The following is a 16,737-nucleotide window of genomic DNA, read 5'->3' as shown; positions in this document are numbered from 1 at the left end:
GTGCGAATTCTGAAGGACAAGCCGATGAAATCGGCTTGTCCTTCAGGCCGAAGGTGTGAGTGCATGTGGATGGACAGCGGATAAGTGGACCGATTCTTATCGGAAAATATGTTGCATATCTGTTATGGTGCACTTTGTTTAGCAGTACTAGGCACTGTGAAACATAGAATTCGTGACAACTCACTTTTCTGAAAAGTTATTACATTAGTAAAACTGCAAAGTATGGTGTCTTTCGAAACAAAAATTCAAACACAAAGGTGCATTACAGTCTATACGAATGTATTTAGTCACACTTCATTTGGCTTGTTTTGTACATACAGTGTACCTTCTCTGAGCGCTCTTCTTTGGTGTTCCTGGGATTAGCAAGATAATGTGGCGCTCGCTTACGCGTAAGGAATTATCACCATCAGCGGATCTCCTTCCACGAAGGTCCTCTGTCTGCGGTCGGGGTGAATCTGTTAGGACCTCCTTGATGAGTTTCTGCTGTAAATAAAACTGTGAAATATTTCGTCCCGTTGTTGTTTCACAAACCGCATACAGTTCCATAAGCATATAAGAAAAGAACCCCGGGCTAGTGTAGCGATCGTCAATATACTATGACCTTTTCGAAGGTAGCAATTTAGTAAAGTAAGAACAATGCTTCAAGTATTCCAAAATAAACATTAAAATCAGTTTCGTTTCTGACGTCCGTTTTTGGAGCCGTATAAATAACAAAGTCAAGAATATACCCAGTTTCACAATTACACAACAGAAAAAACTTAATCCCATATCTATGGTATTCTGAGGGTACGTAGGCCTTGAAGAAGACATAGCCTTTGCAGAGAACTAAAATTTAGTCAGTGCACAGATTTTTAAGAGGATGGAAAGTATGTGGAAATGTTTTTCTTAGATGATCCACAATTCGCTTAATTTCCCAGATCATGTCATCTCCAGGTTCCTCATTGCTATCAACGGACGGTAACATTGTTACTGAGAGTAAGTATCTATCTTCCGGTAGGATATGCGCAAAACATTGTAGTGGACAGCAAAACCGATCATTGGTCCAATAACTGTTTATTTCCTTTTTTCTCACTTGAGTCATCAGAAAATTTACAACAAGGAATCTGTGAATTTCATCACTGTGTTTTTAAAGCCTTGTAATCTTGATTTTCCACTGGCGTCGTTGCAAAGGTGCTCGTGATATAAATTACATTGCACAGTTACGTAGTTTACAATTTCTCAGCTAAAAAAGAAACTTGGAAGCTGTCATATATAGCACATGAATCATCTAAATTGACGACTTTGCAACCGGAATGACAGTTATCGGAATTATACACTCGGTGTCCAAATCAGAGTCTATCCATCTAAAACAGTCTGTTCTGTGTCTTTTATCAGATTTGTCAGGCAGCGCAGCGCACAAACTAGGTAAAGTTGCGGTGCCAATGACCTCTAAATAAAATTCAGCATTTAGTAAAACCTTCGGGTAATTCCCAGTATTGCAACGAGAACATCATATACTTGGGCAACAGTCATCTACAACTCTCTGGCCGGGTAGTAGATGTTACACGTTTTTAGACGATTATAGCAAGGAACCGCTCTAAATGGTTTTCATAGCAAGTGATGTATAAACGCCTGGAGCACTGAAGCAATTAACGTACGTATACCTCTGGAGCAGTGAAATGGATAAATATTACGCAGGAAGAAAACAGAGAGGATTTTATCCTAACGGACATGGATATCTGACGAAGTTTTTGTGAAGTACGCTCTATACTTCGTTGGTACCTGCTAGTTAACTAACTTGCTTATGAGAGTGTTGATTGTGTCCTATATATAGGTGTATCTCTGAAGAGTCAACTTAACAACACAGCTAACAGTCGTTCTCAGAATAAGTAACTCCTTTGGTCTCTCTCCGCTGAGTTTGTAGTACCGTACATTGGAACTCAAACTCTAATCTTGTCTATTTACGCGGGTGATTCGACCTGTTGTGCTGCGATTCATGAACAGCATTCCAGTGGGTGCTTTCCAACAAGATAACGTTCGCCCGCATAACGCTGTTATGCTCAAACATGCTCTGCAGTGTGACGACGTGTTACCTTGGCCTGCTCGATCACTAGATCAACTCCAGCGTCGCCCACAAACAACATTAATCACCGCGTATCGACAGACCAAGTTCAACAGGCATGGAATTCCATCCCACGAACTGATATTCGGTACCTGTACAACCAATGCATGCACATTTCCATGCTTGCATTCAACATTCTTGCTGTTACACTGGTTATTAATGTACCAGCATTTTACATTTGCGATGGCTTAGTTAGCACTTACATTAACCTGTGATCTTGCAATGGTAATCTCCTAAATATGTTACTTAGACACCGAAATTTCGTTACTCTACATTAGTTATTTTTTCGTCCTGCAACTGTTCCCAGTCAGTGAATTATTAAATTCAATGTAATAATGCAATTAAGTTAGCTAGTCGAGCAGTAGGGTCTGACTGCATCCGGTTTGCTCAATAGCTGACGAGAGAAGCCCAGGGAAATAAGAAGAAGAATGAAAGTCACTCAAAACGTATGAAATTCAGAGTGTCTCTTTGACAGCGTTTACTGTTTCTGCCAATAATTAGATTTCTTGATAGAAATGTTAGCTTTATTTAATCAAAACACTACAACTAGCACCTCACAAAGAAGTGATCGTATAGCACTGATAGCCGGGTATCCATACCTATGGATGTTCGGCCATCGAGTTGCAAGTTTTTCAGTTGACGTCACATTGGGCTACTTGCGTATCGACGATAATGAAATGATGAGAACAACAGAACATCCAGTCCCTGAGTGGAGAAAATCATCGTCCAGGCCGGGAATCGACCACAGGCCAACTGCATGCCTGTGTGACTTACTGATCATCAGCTAAGGGGCGGACGCTACCTCATATAATAATTGCTACCAACTCAGTGTAAATATCGCTCTCTTTTTCACCATCGTGCGTCTAAAATAGTATAATTATACTAAATTCTGCTTCTTCTTTTTATGCAGACAACTAACAGTAAAAAAAATTTTGCGACGAATTTCATATAAAGATATAATTTGGAAACGGTAAACACACAGTGATATCACAATTGTGAAATAAATAAATACAGTGACAGTTCTCTTAGTTGAATCACTTAGCCGGCCAGAGTGGCCGTGCGGTTCTAGGCGCTACAGTCTGGAACCGAGCAACCGCTACGGTCGCAGGTTCGAATCCCGCCTCGGACATGGATGTGTGTGATGTCCTTAGGTTAGTTAGGTTTAATTAGTTCTAAGTTCTAGGCGACTGATGACCTCAGAAGTTCAGTCCCATAGTGCTCAGAGCCATTTGAACCATTTTTTGAATCACTCGGACAGAAGAGATTTGTAGCAATACACCATCGAATGCATAGCCCACTTACAGAAACGATTAGTGTATTGAAGTCTCTCTCCCTGTCTGAGGCGCTGTATTTCTGAGATATGGTTTATATTTCATTTCAGTTTCTTTACTGTGCAAGAAAGCGTATCCGAAGAAGCGTAATTTGTTAACGTCGAGTATAGATTTAAGCGTCAGGAAGTCTTTTCTGAAAGTATTTATTTAGAGCGTGAAGTGAAATGTGAACGATAAATAGTTTAGACAAGAAGAGAGTAGAAGATTTCGAAACGTAGTGATACAGAAGAATGCTGAAGATTAGATGGGTAGATCACGTAACTAATGAGGAGGTACTGAACAGAATTGGGGAGAAAAGGCAGTTGTGGCACAAATCGACTTGAAGAAGGGATCGGTTGGTAAGACGCGTTCTGAGGCTCAAAGGGATCATCAATTTAGTATTGGAGGGAAGCGCGGAGGGTAAAAATCGTAGAGGGAGACCAATGCGTGAATACACTTAATAGATTAAGAAGGATAAAGGTTGCAGTAGTTACTCGGAGATGGAGAAGCTCGCACAGGATAGAGTAGCATGGCGAGCTGCATCAAACCACTCTGGATTGAAGACCACAGCAACAACAGCAGCTGTGTAGTATGGCTACTTCAAGCATTTGATACCGTGTGAAATGTGCAGGTCTGGTCATTTATGACCATACATAATCATTTCTGATATGTTCACTGACAATAATGCCTTTCAGCGAATATTGTGCTAATGACACAACATTACTTTTTTGTTTCCTTTGTATATTATATTTGTGAATAACGTTCATTTCAATAGAAATAGTTAGGAGACTAACGTAAAATATTAGAATTTTTTTCACTGTCATGCCTCAAATCACAAATGTTTAAAACAATACATTCGGTTCACTTATTCTTTCTGGCGTGCTGTTATTGAAAATGCTGTCGCGTGGAACTTAAATGCACGTTTTCCAAATTAAAAGTCATCCTTCTACAAATAATTAATTATTAACTTTTCCAAAATATTCATTTTCCATTCTGTTTGTTAGAGCTTTTCGCTGCGAGTACCGAGCGAGGTGGCGCAGTGGTTAGCACACTGGACTCGCATTCGGGAGGACGACGGTTCAATCCCGTCTCCGGCCATCCTGATTTAGGTTTTCCGTGATTTCCCTAAATCGTTTCAGGCGAATGCCGAGATGGTTGCTTTGAAAGGGCACGGCCGATTTCCTTCCCAATCCTTCCCTAACCCGAGCTTGCGCTCCGTCTCTAATGACCTCGTTGTCGACGGGACGTTAAACACTAACCACCACCTCCACCACCACCGCTGCGAGTAGATAACGTTACTCATTCTATACAAAAGCATTCACTCATACCAAGAACAGAAGAACTTTTACGGAACAAGCTTAGTAAATAAGGTACATTTCAGGATATATGTCTTGAGTCACCCTTATTTTAGCACATGTTGTAAATACGAAAAATGCGTGTTTGACATTATCTCCAACAGTATGAATATTTTTTAAATCTTGTGCTATCGTGGACGCTTTCCAAGGGTTATGATGGATGAAGTTACGTTCCTCTTCGAACCATTATAAGGAGAAATACTTAATTTAGTCTTACAAAACACGTTTGAGTTAAGAGTGTCCTTGATTTCGTATTCTTTATTATCAGGCGTAACTGGCATTAAGTGATTCAGTCTCCTCAGAATGCGAGTATTTCGTGTACACAAGGCTATCGCTTATGTGAAGCTCTTAAAATAGAAATCTGGGAGATAACTCTAAACTAATTATTCTGCACTCATTCGAGGAGACAGAGGCACATTAAATTTAACATGCGTTTATCACGTGCCACATTCTCGAAAATAAGAGAAATGAGAAGTTAATTAAGGTGATAACAATGTGCAAGACCTTCACGAGGATTCGGTGAACTGCTTCGAAGGTACACACAGGTTCAACGCTCCCTCCTCATTATCCTCTTCAGTTTCGATGAGTTGCTTGAGAGAAGCGCCAACTGTCAGGTTCTTTTATGAGACGGCTAGTATGTACGTGAGGTCTGTCAAGGGGATACTGAAACTGTTTTGGAAATGATATTGTACAATTAAAATTTCCCGTTTCACGTCTCCCATGTAACAAACGCATTCACTAGATTCTACCCACGTTACATGATTTGCATCAAACGAGAGTAAAGCAAGACAGTGAAAGCCCTCATTACAATTACATTACAGCATATTAGCTGAACATACTCAAAGTACAGTGTTGTACAAGAGTGACTCCAAGGCTTACGCTACGTAAAATTTACATAATTGAGCATCAGTGAACAGACATCCCCTCCGCAATACAAGCGAAGCCTGCGAAGTTTCAATAACATCTACTCATTTTCAGAAAGTAAACCTGAAAACCAATTTCCCCAAACTCTCTATCGTGCACCTTCCATCTCATTACCACCGACTGCCACAGACAAGTTTAATGCCACTCGCAGGTTGTATTCGTGCACTTCTCGAAGACACTCGACGCAGAGTGTGAGTGCTATCTGGACTGATACAAATCTAAAGTACTTGACCAGTACCAACAGCTTGCCCTCGATGCCAAATCAGCCTAACTTATTTAGCGGACAGCTTTGAACATTTCATCTGCTTTGGTACATGAAAGCAAACATGACATGCGGGGTTAAGCATCCTGGAATGCAAACTGGACGGAGCAAAGACTACAGAGAGTGGTAACAACAAAGCCAATCTACACCAAACTGCATGCAGGTGTAAGGTTGGTATCGACCGAAAACAAATGAATGTTAGTGCAATGTTGTGCACTGTCTTTTGACTGTCGTCGATTTTGCTACTGCCATAACCTACCGCGCTGTGTACCTGTTGTGCGCTATTAATTATGTGCTCTCCAGGCAGGGATACCTGATTCATACCTATCAGTAAGAGCAAACATGTCATGGTGCACAATTTTTGACTAGTTAGTAAATGTACACCAATGTCCTCACTCACACTCCACATTTTTTCACAGTATCTTATGGAGAGGCACCGCCTCAAAATCAGACGAACAGGAATGTACAGTAAATGACCTCATATTGTGTCCTCACATAGATTTAAGCAGCCTCCATATACACCAGAAGTAGATTCTATCATCTACAGAGCACAAAGTCCCAGTAATAGGACACTGGGCTTATGGGGCAAAAATGTGCTTACCTCTGCATCAACACTTTCTTACGAGCGTCATCAGTTTCTTATCCTCAAGGTCATGACATCATCGTGTCATTACCCCATGAAGGTCACCCTCACCCCAATTCTTGCCCCAATGTTCCCACCCCCTCCCCACTCCAGCAGTCCACTTTGCACACCTGCCACCCACACCCCCACCCCTCCCCTTTGCCCTCATTTGTCGCACTGTCAGCCAATTGCATGCAAGTTCAGCTCCACAACATCTGAGCAACTATAGTTATCATGTAATACAGTACTGTAGAGAAGCTGTGAGCTGCTCAAGCCTGTTATTGGTGATGTCACGAGAATGACTTCATGTTGTTGTTGTTGTTGCGGTCTTCAGTCCTGAGACTGGTTTGATGCAGCTCACCATGCTACTCTACCCTGTGCAAGCTGCTTCATCTCCCAGTACGTACTGCAGCCTACATCCTTCTGAATCCGCTTAGTGTATTCATCTCTTGGTCTCCCTCTACGATTTTTACCCTCCAGGCTGCCCTTCAATACTAAATTGGTAATTCCTTGATGCCTCAGAACATGTCCTACCAACCGATCCCTTCTTCTAGTCAAGGTGTGTCACAAATTTCTCTTCTCCCTAATTCTATTCATACCTCCTCATTAGTTATGTGGACTACCCATCCAATCTTCAGCATTCTTCTGTAGCACCACATTTCGATAGCTTCTATTCTCTTCTTGTCCAAACTATTTATCGTCCACGTTTCGCTTCCATGCATGCCCACACTCCATACAAATACTTTCAGAAACGACTTCCTGACATTTAAATCTATACTCGATGTTAACAAATTCCTCTTCTCCAGAAACGCTTTCCTTGCCATTGTCAGTCTACATTTTATATCCTCTCTACTTCGACCATCATCAGTTATTTTGCCCCCCCCCCCCCCCCCCCAAATAGTGAAACTCATATACTACTTTAAGCGTCTCATTTTGTAATCTAATACCCTCAGCATCGCCCGATTTAATTCGACAACATTCCATTATCCTCGGTATGTATGATATTTGTAAGTGCATGATGCTGACGAGACTGCCATCATTCCTTCGCTGTCTGTACATATATCTAGGTTACATGTGTTCAATTGATGAGATGCTTGCATTGAGGAAAAAAGAATTTAGCAAGTTCAGCTGTTGCAAATATCTATCAGAGAAATTTACTCTCAGCTTTCTGCATCAAGAATGGAAAAGAATTATAATGGTGTAGCGTATGACTGTAGATAGGAGGAATATTGTTCAACACGTAATGGCTATGCAACAGCATGGCAAGAAGTTGCATTACATCACTGGGTCCAACAACACACTGTGGTATGTGTGCTGGAATTGCATACTATATTTAAAATGCCTATAAAGTCTCCCATCATGCAAGAAAAATTAGGAATTGCAGCAAGTATTCAACCATCTACAACTATTTTTGTTATGTTTGTATGAAATTATACTTAGTTCTTTTCTTATTATTATCTCGGAGCTATCTGGACCAACAAATGGTCACAGCAGTAGCAGCAACAGTTCACAAGCTGCATAAAAATCAGGAGGAATACTGTAAAATTGGAGGAATACTGTAAAATTTCTCTTATGTAAATAAATATATCCCACCAAAAAAACATTTCTTCCACCAATCAACAAGAAACTTGCAACTTGAAACTGGGAGAAACTTGCAGTTAACAAAGAGGTTGTGTTCATTGGAAGATACATAGTGCCATGATCTTCATGATATTATAATAAAAACAGTAAATTTAAATGCACTGAGCAGAAAATGTACAGAGCACACAGTGTGACAGCAACTCTGCAAATGTGTACCAGCTTGTTTTCGTAACTCTTGATTAGGTGAGCCGTTTGCAGAACTATCGTTCCGCAATCATCACAAGTCTGAGCATCCTTCCACTCCATCACACCAGTGTCGTCTTTCACAAGGCGTGGCCTTCACACCAGTCAAACTAGAACACACTAAGTCATATGTAACAGTCGGCTACAAACCACTACTCCAGAAGTAGTTTTAATAATATATATATATATATATATATATATATATATATATATATATATATATATATATATATAGGGTGAGTCACCTAACGTTACCGCTGGATATATTTCGTAAACCACATCAAATACTGGCGAACCGATTCCACAGACCGAACGTGAGGAGAGAGGCTAGTGTAATTGTTTAATACAAACCATACAAAAATGCACGGAATATGTTTTTTAACACAAACCTACGTTTTTTTAAATGGAACCACGTTAGTTTTGTTAGCACATCTTAACATATAAACAAATACGTAATCAGTGTCGTTTGTTGCATTGTAAAATGTTAATTACATCCGGAGATATTGTAACCTAAAGTTGACTCTTGAAACCTCCGACGTTCAGTTGTGTGTTGTAACAAACACGGGCCACGGTCAGCGAGCAACATCTGCAGGGACATGTTTACGATGACGACCGTGTTTACGAGTGTGGCTGTAGTGCACTGTTGTGGTTTGGTCTAGCTGTCGCAGTGTGCGCATGTAGCGCTTGCTGCTATTGTTATTCTGCATTCGTCTCCGCACGCAGACCAACTGTAGTACACCGTGCTACCAGACCACTGTGATAGTGTAGTGTTGTAGGAACTGTGACCATGGTGTATTCGAACTCTGAAAAGGTGGAGATGATACTCATCTATGGCGAGTGTCGACGAAATGCAGCTGAAGCCTGCAGGGTGTATGCAGAACGGTACCCGGACAGAGAGCATCCGACGTTCCGCACATTGCAAAACTTCTACCGCCAACTGTATGCAACAGGTATGGTCGTAGCACGCAAACGGGTCCGTAACAGGCCCGTCACAGGAGAAGCGGGTGCAGTTGGTGTGTTAGCTGCTGTTGCCATGAACCCACACATGAGTACACGGGACATTGCGAGAGTCGGTGGACTCAGTCAAGGTAGTGTCACGCGCGTACTGCATCGTCACCGCTTTCACCCGTTTCATGAGTCGCTACATCAGCAATTACATGGTGATGACTTTAATCATCGAGTGCAATTCTGTCAAATGGGCATTAACAGAGAATGCGTTGCAGTTCTACCTGTTTACCGATGAAGCGGGTTTCACAAACCACGAGGCAGTGAATCTACGGAACATGCATTACTGGCCCGTGGACAATCCTCGCTGGCTCAGACAGGTAGAGCGACAGCGACCGTGGACTGTAAATGTATGGTGCGGAATCATTGGCGACCACCTCATTGGTCCTCACTTCATTGCAGGGGCCCAAACAGCTGCAACGTACATCGCGTTTCTACAGAATTATCTGCCAACGTTGCTCGAAAATGTCCCACTGGAAACGAGTCGACGTATGTGGTATCAACATGATGGTGCACCTGCACATTCCGCAATTAACACTAGGCTGACCCTTGACAGGATGTTCAACGGGCGTTTCATAGGACGTGGAGGACGCATAAATTGGCCAGCCCGTTCTCCTGATGTTACACCTCTGGACTTCTTTCTGTGTGGTACGTTAAAGAGAATGTGTACCGTGATGTGCCTACAACCCCAGAGGATATGAAACAACGTATTGTGACAGCCTGCGGCGACATTACACCAGATGTACTGCGGCGTGTACGACATTCATTACGCCAGAGATTGCAGTTGTGTGCAGCAAATGATGGCCACCACATTGAACATCTATTGGCCTGACATGTCGGGATACACTCTATTCCACTCCGTAATTGAAAACGGAAACCACGTGTGTACGTGTACCTCGCCCCTCATGGTAATGTACATGTGCGTCAGTGAAAAAGACCAATAAAAGGGTGTTAGCATGTGGACGTAATGCGCTGTTCCAGTCTCTTCTGTACCTAAGGTCCATCACCGTTGCCTTTGGATCCCTACGTAATTCGGTGCTCTTCGATACACAAGATCGAACAGCGGAGGAGTGGTACTCAAGCGTCAATTTTAGGTTACAATATCTCCGGATGTAATTAACATTTTACAATGCAACAAACGGCACTGATTACGTATTTGTCTGTATGTTCAGATGTGCTAACAAAACTAACGGGGTTCCATTTAAAAAAACGTAGGTTTGTGTTAAAAAACATATTTCCGTGCATTTTTTTTATGGTTTATATTAACCAATTACACTAGCCCCTCTCCTCACGTTCGGTCTGTGGAATCGATTCGTCAGTATTTGATGTGGCTTGCGAAATATATCCAGCGGTAATGTTAGGTGACTCACCCAGTATATATATATATATATATATATATATATATATATATATATATATATATATAGAAAATTATTTAAATTAAATTTTTTACGTATTTCGGCCTTGGCACACATTTTCTAGATGCAGTGGGTTTTTTAAATATTTACTGAATTCTTTCCCGGCGTTAGCTATGGAACACAAGACTGTCTCTGTTAGCATAAAATGGTTAAATATTTCCAAGCCGACCTGAACGTTTAATTATCATTGACAAAACACACTTCACTATACGTTTAAGTTATTTCCTTTAGAAATTGAAAGAACCAACAGATTAACAACTTCAACGTTAATTATCCGCCTATGAATGCACAAATGTAAAACCAGTAATAAATTCAGTCAGCCTCAGAATCGCTGTAAAAGAAAAATATTTCATAATTCACTGATATTTTTACCTGCTCCCGATTTACGGGTTTGGTTAATTTTATAGCGGAACAATTTTTTAAATGTGCCGCCGCTGCAAATCGTTCGGTCGCGGCACAGCGCAGCAACACCAACGATAATCGCTAAAAGTGCTGAAAATTCTTTAAAGAAATATTATAGATGACATGGGCAAGCTAATTTACATTAGTAATACACAATTTTGATAAATTATAATGTATTTAGACCATAACAATAATTAAAATTACACACCTTTATAATTTCTCCTCTAATGGCGGCTAAAGATAGATACAGACAAAAGAAGTCTACTCATTCATATAATGCTACGTCACAGGTTCCTCTCTCTCTCAGCTCTCGAGGGAGACGACAAAGAATGCACATTATGTAGTGCTATTTATACTATTGCTGATTACGAATATCTCTTTGTAATCTTACAACATTATTTTCCTCTGTGGCTATATTTTACATTTTTCTCATCGCAGATATTAACATATTTCGTAATTACATTATGAGTATAGAAATATTACAATCATAAATACATCGAGAATATTATTACAGAAATATTACAGTAATAACCAACGTCCTTTATACACAATTAAATAAAATTTTTTTGTTAAACAATTACAGTACATACGAATTGCTTCATAGCGGCGTACATAGTACAATTGAATGTCATTTCAGTTTATTAATAGTGTGTGTGCTGCCAGGGAACGTTACATTGCCCCCTGGCAGCATTTGGCAAAGAGTTTCTATACTTTGACACAATGGTGCCACTAACGTTCTTTACAATTCTGTTTTTTTTTTTTTTTTTTTTATGGAATGGCTCTTTTAATTAGTCCCAGGGTTATATATGTTCATGGCTCCCCCATTTGGGCGAAGGCATACAGGAAACCTGGGCAAAACTGTGCCGCAGCCCAACCACCCCAGTTGGTTCATGATTAATCTTCTCTCTTTAACAGTAATTGTTTTGAAATGATTTAGCAGTTTGTCATCAACGGTTACACAATATCACAGTCACATACAGTTCAACGAAAGTTTGTTGTGTGAGTTTAACAACTCGTAATTATCATTTTGCGATATCCTGCAAGGTCACTTGTCCTAGGATATATCACTTAGTTTTTTGAAATCATTTAGTACAACGTCACTTTCATAATGTTCTCACTGCCTACGTGTTACAAATCCATCTCCTACACTTGTTAGTGTTCATTTTCTGTCGTCAATTTACGGGTATACATAATAAGCGTTCAATGTTTGTCAAAAATCGAGTTCATTGGCATGTTATGCAGTTTGTGTGAATATTTTGGAATATGTCAATAATGCTGTAGATGGTGAGCGGTGCGGAGTGATTTTAGAGCGGCGCTCGGCGCGGCGCGTCTGCTCCGTGTAGGTCACCGCCCCGACAGCTACGGCGCGGAGAGGCGTGTGGCTGTCTGGTCTGCTACGGGCTGCTGCGGCCGCTGCATGGCTGAAGTAGCCGGATGCGCGTTGTATATCAGCTCGCCCGTGTGACATCTTCTTGCAGTGCTCCAGCAAACATGCAACAAGTTCACAAATAGTGTACTATCCTTATGGGCATTTTTCCTGCTGTGGGAAAGAACGCACACAGTTATTGGCAGTTATTATTCAGTAAGCCTTCACTAGTCTGGTTTGCACAATGTTTCGTTGTCACAGTAACGCGTTTTACGGGCACACAATATTTTTTCGCCATCTCATGACTTGTCATTAGTCACACGCAAGTTTTCACCTTAGAACAAAATGTATCTCAGTAGTCAATGCGCTTTCCTGGCATCCCTTGACGATTTTTTTTTTTTTTTTTTTTTTTTTTTTTTGTACACACGCACAGTACAAGTTATAGTTTGACACTAGCTTGGTTCACCGTCTATTATCGGCTCACTGTTCGTGTCGTGTTAGTTCCTTGTCCACTTGTACACACGGCGATGATACAGTTTCTTATTGCTTGTTCAAAACAACCTCGTGACGTATTACTGCAGTTTAATCAGTCACTGTCTGTCACTGCCACACAGTACTGCACTTTTGTTTAAGTTTTTTCAGTTACAATGTCCGTTGTGCAATTTTTTGTAACAGCACATTCGTAACTTCTTTGTTCGCTCTTTACCAAGGTGTGTGATAATTGTGTACATGGTAACAAATATTAAAATTTCGTATTAGTTTGCCCAAAAATCATCTATATTTATGTTCGAGTAGATTTTATTTGTTCATTCCAGCCAGATTCAGGCATATTGTTCAATAACTCCTTTGAAATTATGTCTCACTTTACTTGCAAGGTCCTACGTAACTACAGTGTAGTCTCTGTAGGCTAAAATTGACTTGGACTGTATCAGGCTAGCTCTTTTTACTGATTCGATCTGCATATGCTTCAATTGAAGCTTCTTTGTGCGTAACTTTGCGTTACTTAAATTTGCAATAAGTTTGCCTCCCATGGTGCCCTCGGGTCACTACTGGGTGCATTACTCTCTTTGATGATACTGGTTTGAAAATAAAGTTCTCATGGCCTCATATTATTAATATTATTCTGGGTTCGAACCTGTCAATCTGACAGCTAGACACACACACACACACACACACACACACATATATATATATATATATATATATATATATATATATATATATATACAATAGAAAAGACTGTACCAAGAAATATTTCAAGTTTGACACACATACAGAATATCATGCAGTACACAAACTAATCACTACTAAAACGTTCCTCCTGACTGATCTCTGTCTCAATTTAACACTACAAATAATTGCACTAATCATTTTATCTGTGCAGACATTTAGAGCATGTTTAAGCTAACGCACTAATTAAAAAGAAGACATAACACAAATAATCATAAACAAAAGAGAAAGTCAATCATATTCTTATAACTAAATACTTCTACACTAGTACATTATCTCTACAGATCACACACCATCAATGTTCATTCATTTCCAAAAGAATGGTGTACCTTTTTACACATAACACATAGGACTATTAGTCATTTATTGTAGGAATATTTTCACATCCTTACGCGGATACAGTCCCCGTACTCTCCCTGATTGGGGATCTGCTAAGAGATAGCTACACTCATGTGGCACACTTACTATTCTAAAAGGTCCATTGTACACTTGTCCGTCTGCTTTTGCCACCGCCACCAAAGGACTACTATAAGGGGACAAAGACGGTTCTATTATTCCCCACTCGATCAGCTTTCTAATTTCTTTAGCTACTATTTCCTTCTTGGACCAAGGAATGGAGTATGAGGCTCGACAGTAGGTTTTGTGAGGCTTCACCTCGATATTGTATTGATATCTCTTAACAATTCCTGGTCGTTCTGGAAACACATCTGCATAGTCAGACAATAACTGTACCAAACTCTGCTGTTGCATTGAGTTCAAATTTTCGGACTGTGATACTTTGTTCACAAGTGCGTCTACATTTGCTTTTAATTGATCACCTTGTACGTCTGGATAATAGAGATTTTGTCCTAGAGAATGATTGTCTAAATGTAGTATCCACTGATTCCTACATTTTATGTTAATAGCATTACAATTAGGCACAGGTACCTCTTCAGATCTGATCATGGACAATTCTATCCTCCTACCCGTGTTCATCAAACTTCATTTTCCCCGAGAAAGATCGATTACTGCGTCCCTTTCTCTTAAAAAATCTACTCCCAAAATGCAGGCTACCTTTAAACCCTTTACTACCAGGAACGAGTACGCCATGGGTTTCTCCTCCTATATACATCTCTACCCGCACTTGGAGTTTAATTATTTGTCGCTGTGCACTGATGGCTCCAGTGACTTTGCAATTGTTCACAGGAAAAGTCAGCATACGCTTTTCTTTCCCCAGTACTCTGAATAGGTCCAGACTCATGACATTGACAGTAGCACCTGTATCTACGATTGCTTGCACATCAATACTGTTAATTTTGACCTCTATTATCGCTTGTACTTTGTCTTTGTGCTCCTTTATGCACGTGGGTGGTTCAGTTATTAATTCATGTCCCATCTGCACCCCGTCATTATACCTGAGGATACAGATTCTCGATGTTTTGTTCTGTGTCGGGCTGCTCTCACTCCAAACCTCAGCCGACGATAGAGAGCGTATCTCGGCTGAATCTAGTTTGTTGGATTATTACTGGTGGATGGGTGTGGCTGCTCTGTGTCGCTGACCTCCACTATGTGTAAGTTGTGTTGCGTCGGCCGCCACGGTTGCGCAATTGGCCCATTTTGTGGTGGCGGTCGGTTATTGTCATACCTTTCACTGTTTTGCCGGTCCGGACTGGGCCTCTGGTTCTGTGGCCAAGTTCGGTTTGCATCGTTATAGGTATTGGTGTTCCACGGCCCCCTGGTATTTTTCCATCTACTATTGCTTGGTGGGCCTGTTTCATATCGGTCATCGAACCTCCTTTTCCGGTCATTGTTCACCGGCGGACTATTGCCGTTCCGGTCTCTACCTCTGCTCCCGTTTTGTACATAATCTTATCTCCTATTGTTACCTCCGCCATTTCCATTATTTGGTGGAGGCGTGTTATTTCGACCATTTCTGTAACCGTTTCCTTTACTTCTAGCCTGTTCAGAGGCTGCCTTAACATGCTCCTGAATCAGGTCAATTGAGTCCAGAACAGACAAGAAATGTTCCATGTCGTCCTCCGGTACGTGTATAAGTTTTTCCTTTACGTGTATCGGCAAGTGTGATTTCAAAAGTCTGATCAAATCCCGGGATGAAATCTGTTCCTCCCAGTAACGGGTCTTATTAATGTATTTCTCAAAATATTTTCGCAAATTACCTAATCGTGGAGAATACGGCTCTGGGTTATATACCTCTTTCCGTAATCTCTCTTGAATACATGTTGACCAATATTTGGCCAAGAATGCCTTTTCAAATTGCTCATATGTGTCGCAACTGTCAGCTACTTCGGTTGCCCATAATGCAGCATCTCCTTGTATGTAAGACATAACGTACCGTATTTTCTGTGTATGACTACAAACACTAGGCAAAATGGTTCTAAATCCCTTGATAAATACTAAACACACGCCTGTGCGTCGCCGTCCAACATGCTGGTTTGCCAGCTCCGCAAGACGACGGTTGACATTCCGCTGTCACAGCGGAATATCAGTGTGCACCGCCCTTCTTAGGTCCTGCACTGCCGCACTCGAGCCCAAGTCTTTGGCCTCAATCGCGGCGTGCACCTACTCGTCTATTGTTTGATTAAGGTCGGTGTCTTTTGCCTCTAACCAGTTCGTAAATTCCTTTTCAATTTTGTTCGCCTGTTCAGACATTTTCTGCTCTATTGCTTGACTTGTGTCAATTTCTAATTTTTCCATCCTGTTAGCCAGTACACTGGTTTCATCTACGATACTGGCGTTAGCCACCTGGATATTATCTACTCTTTCGCTCAGTTCTTGCACCGCTTTGGGTATGGTTTCATAGTTTTGTCTCAAACTAACAATCTCACTTTGCATAGCTTCCAAAGACTGCATTAACTGCAAGTCTCTCCCATGCTGGCATCTATCACGGTCTGCTTGTTTAGCATCACGTTCCGTTTCTC

This window comes from Schistocerca americana, chromosome 3 (genome assembly GCF_021461395.2).
Source record: "Schistocerca americana isolate TAMUIC-IGC-003095 chromosome 3, iqSchAmer2.1, whole genome shotgun sequence".
Classification (NCBI taxonomy): domain Eukaryota; kingdom Metazoa; phylum Arthropoda; class Insecta; order Orthoptera; family Acrididae; genus Schistocerca; species Schistocerca americana.
The sequence above is the reverse complement of the archived record's forward strand: the minus strand, read 5'-3'. Positions refer to the sequence as shown.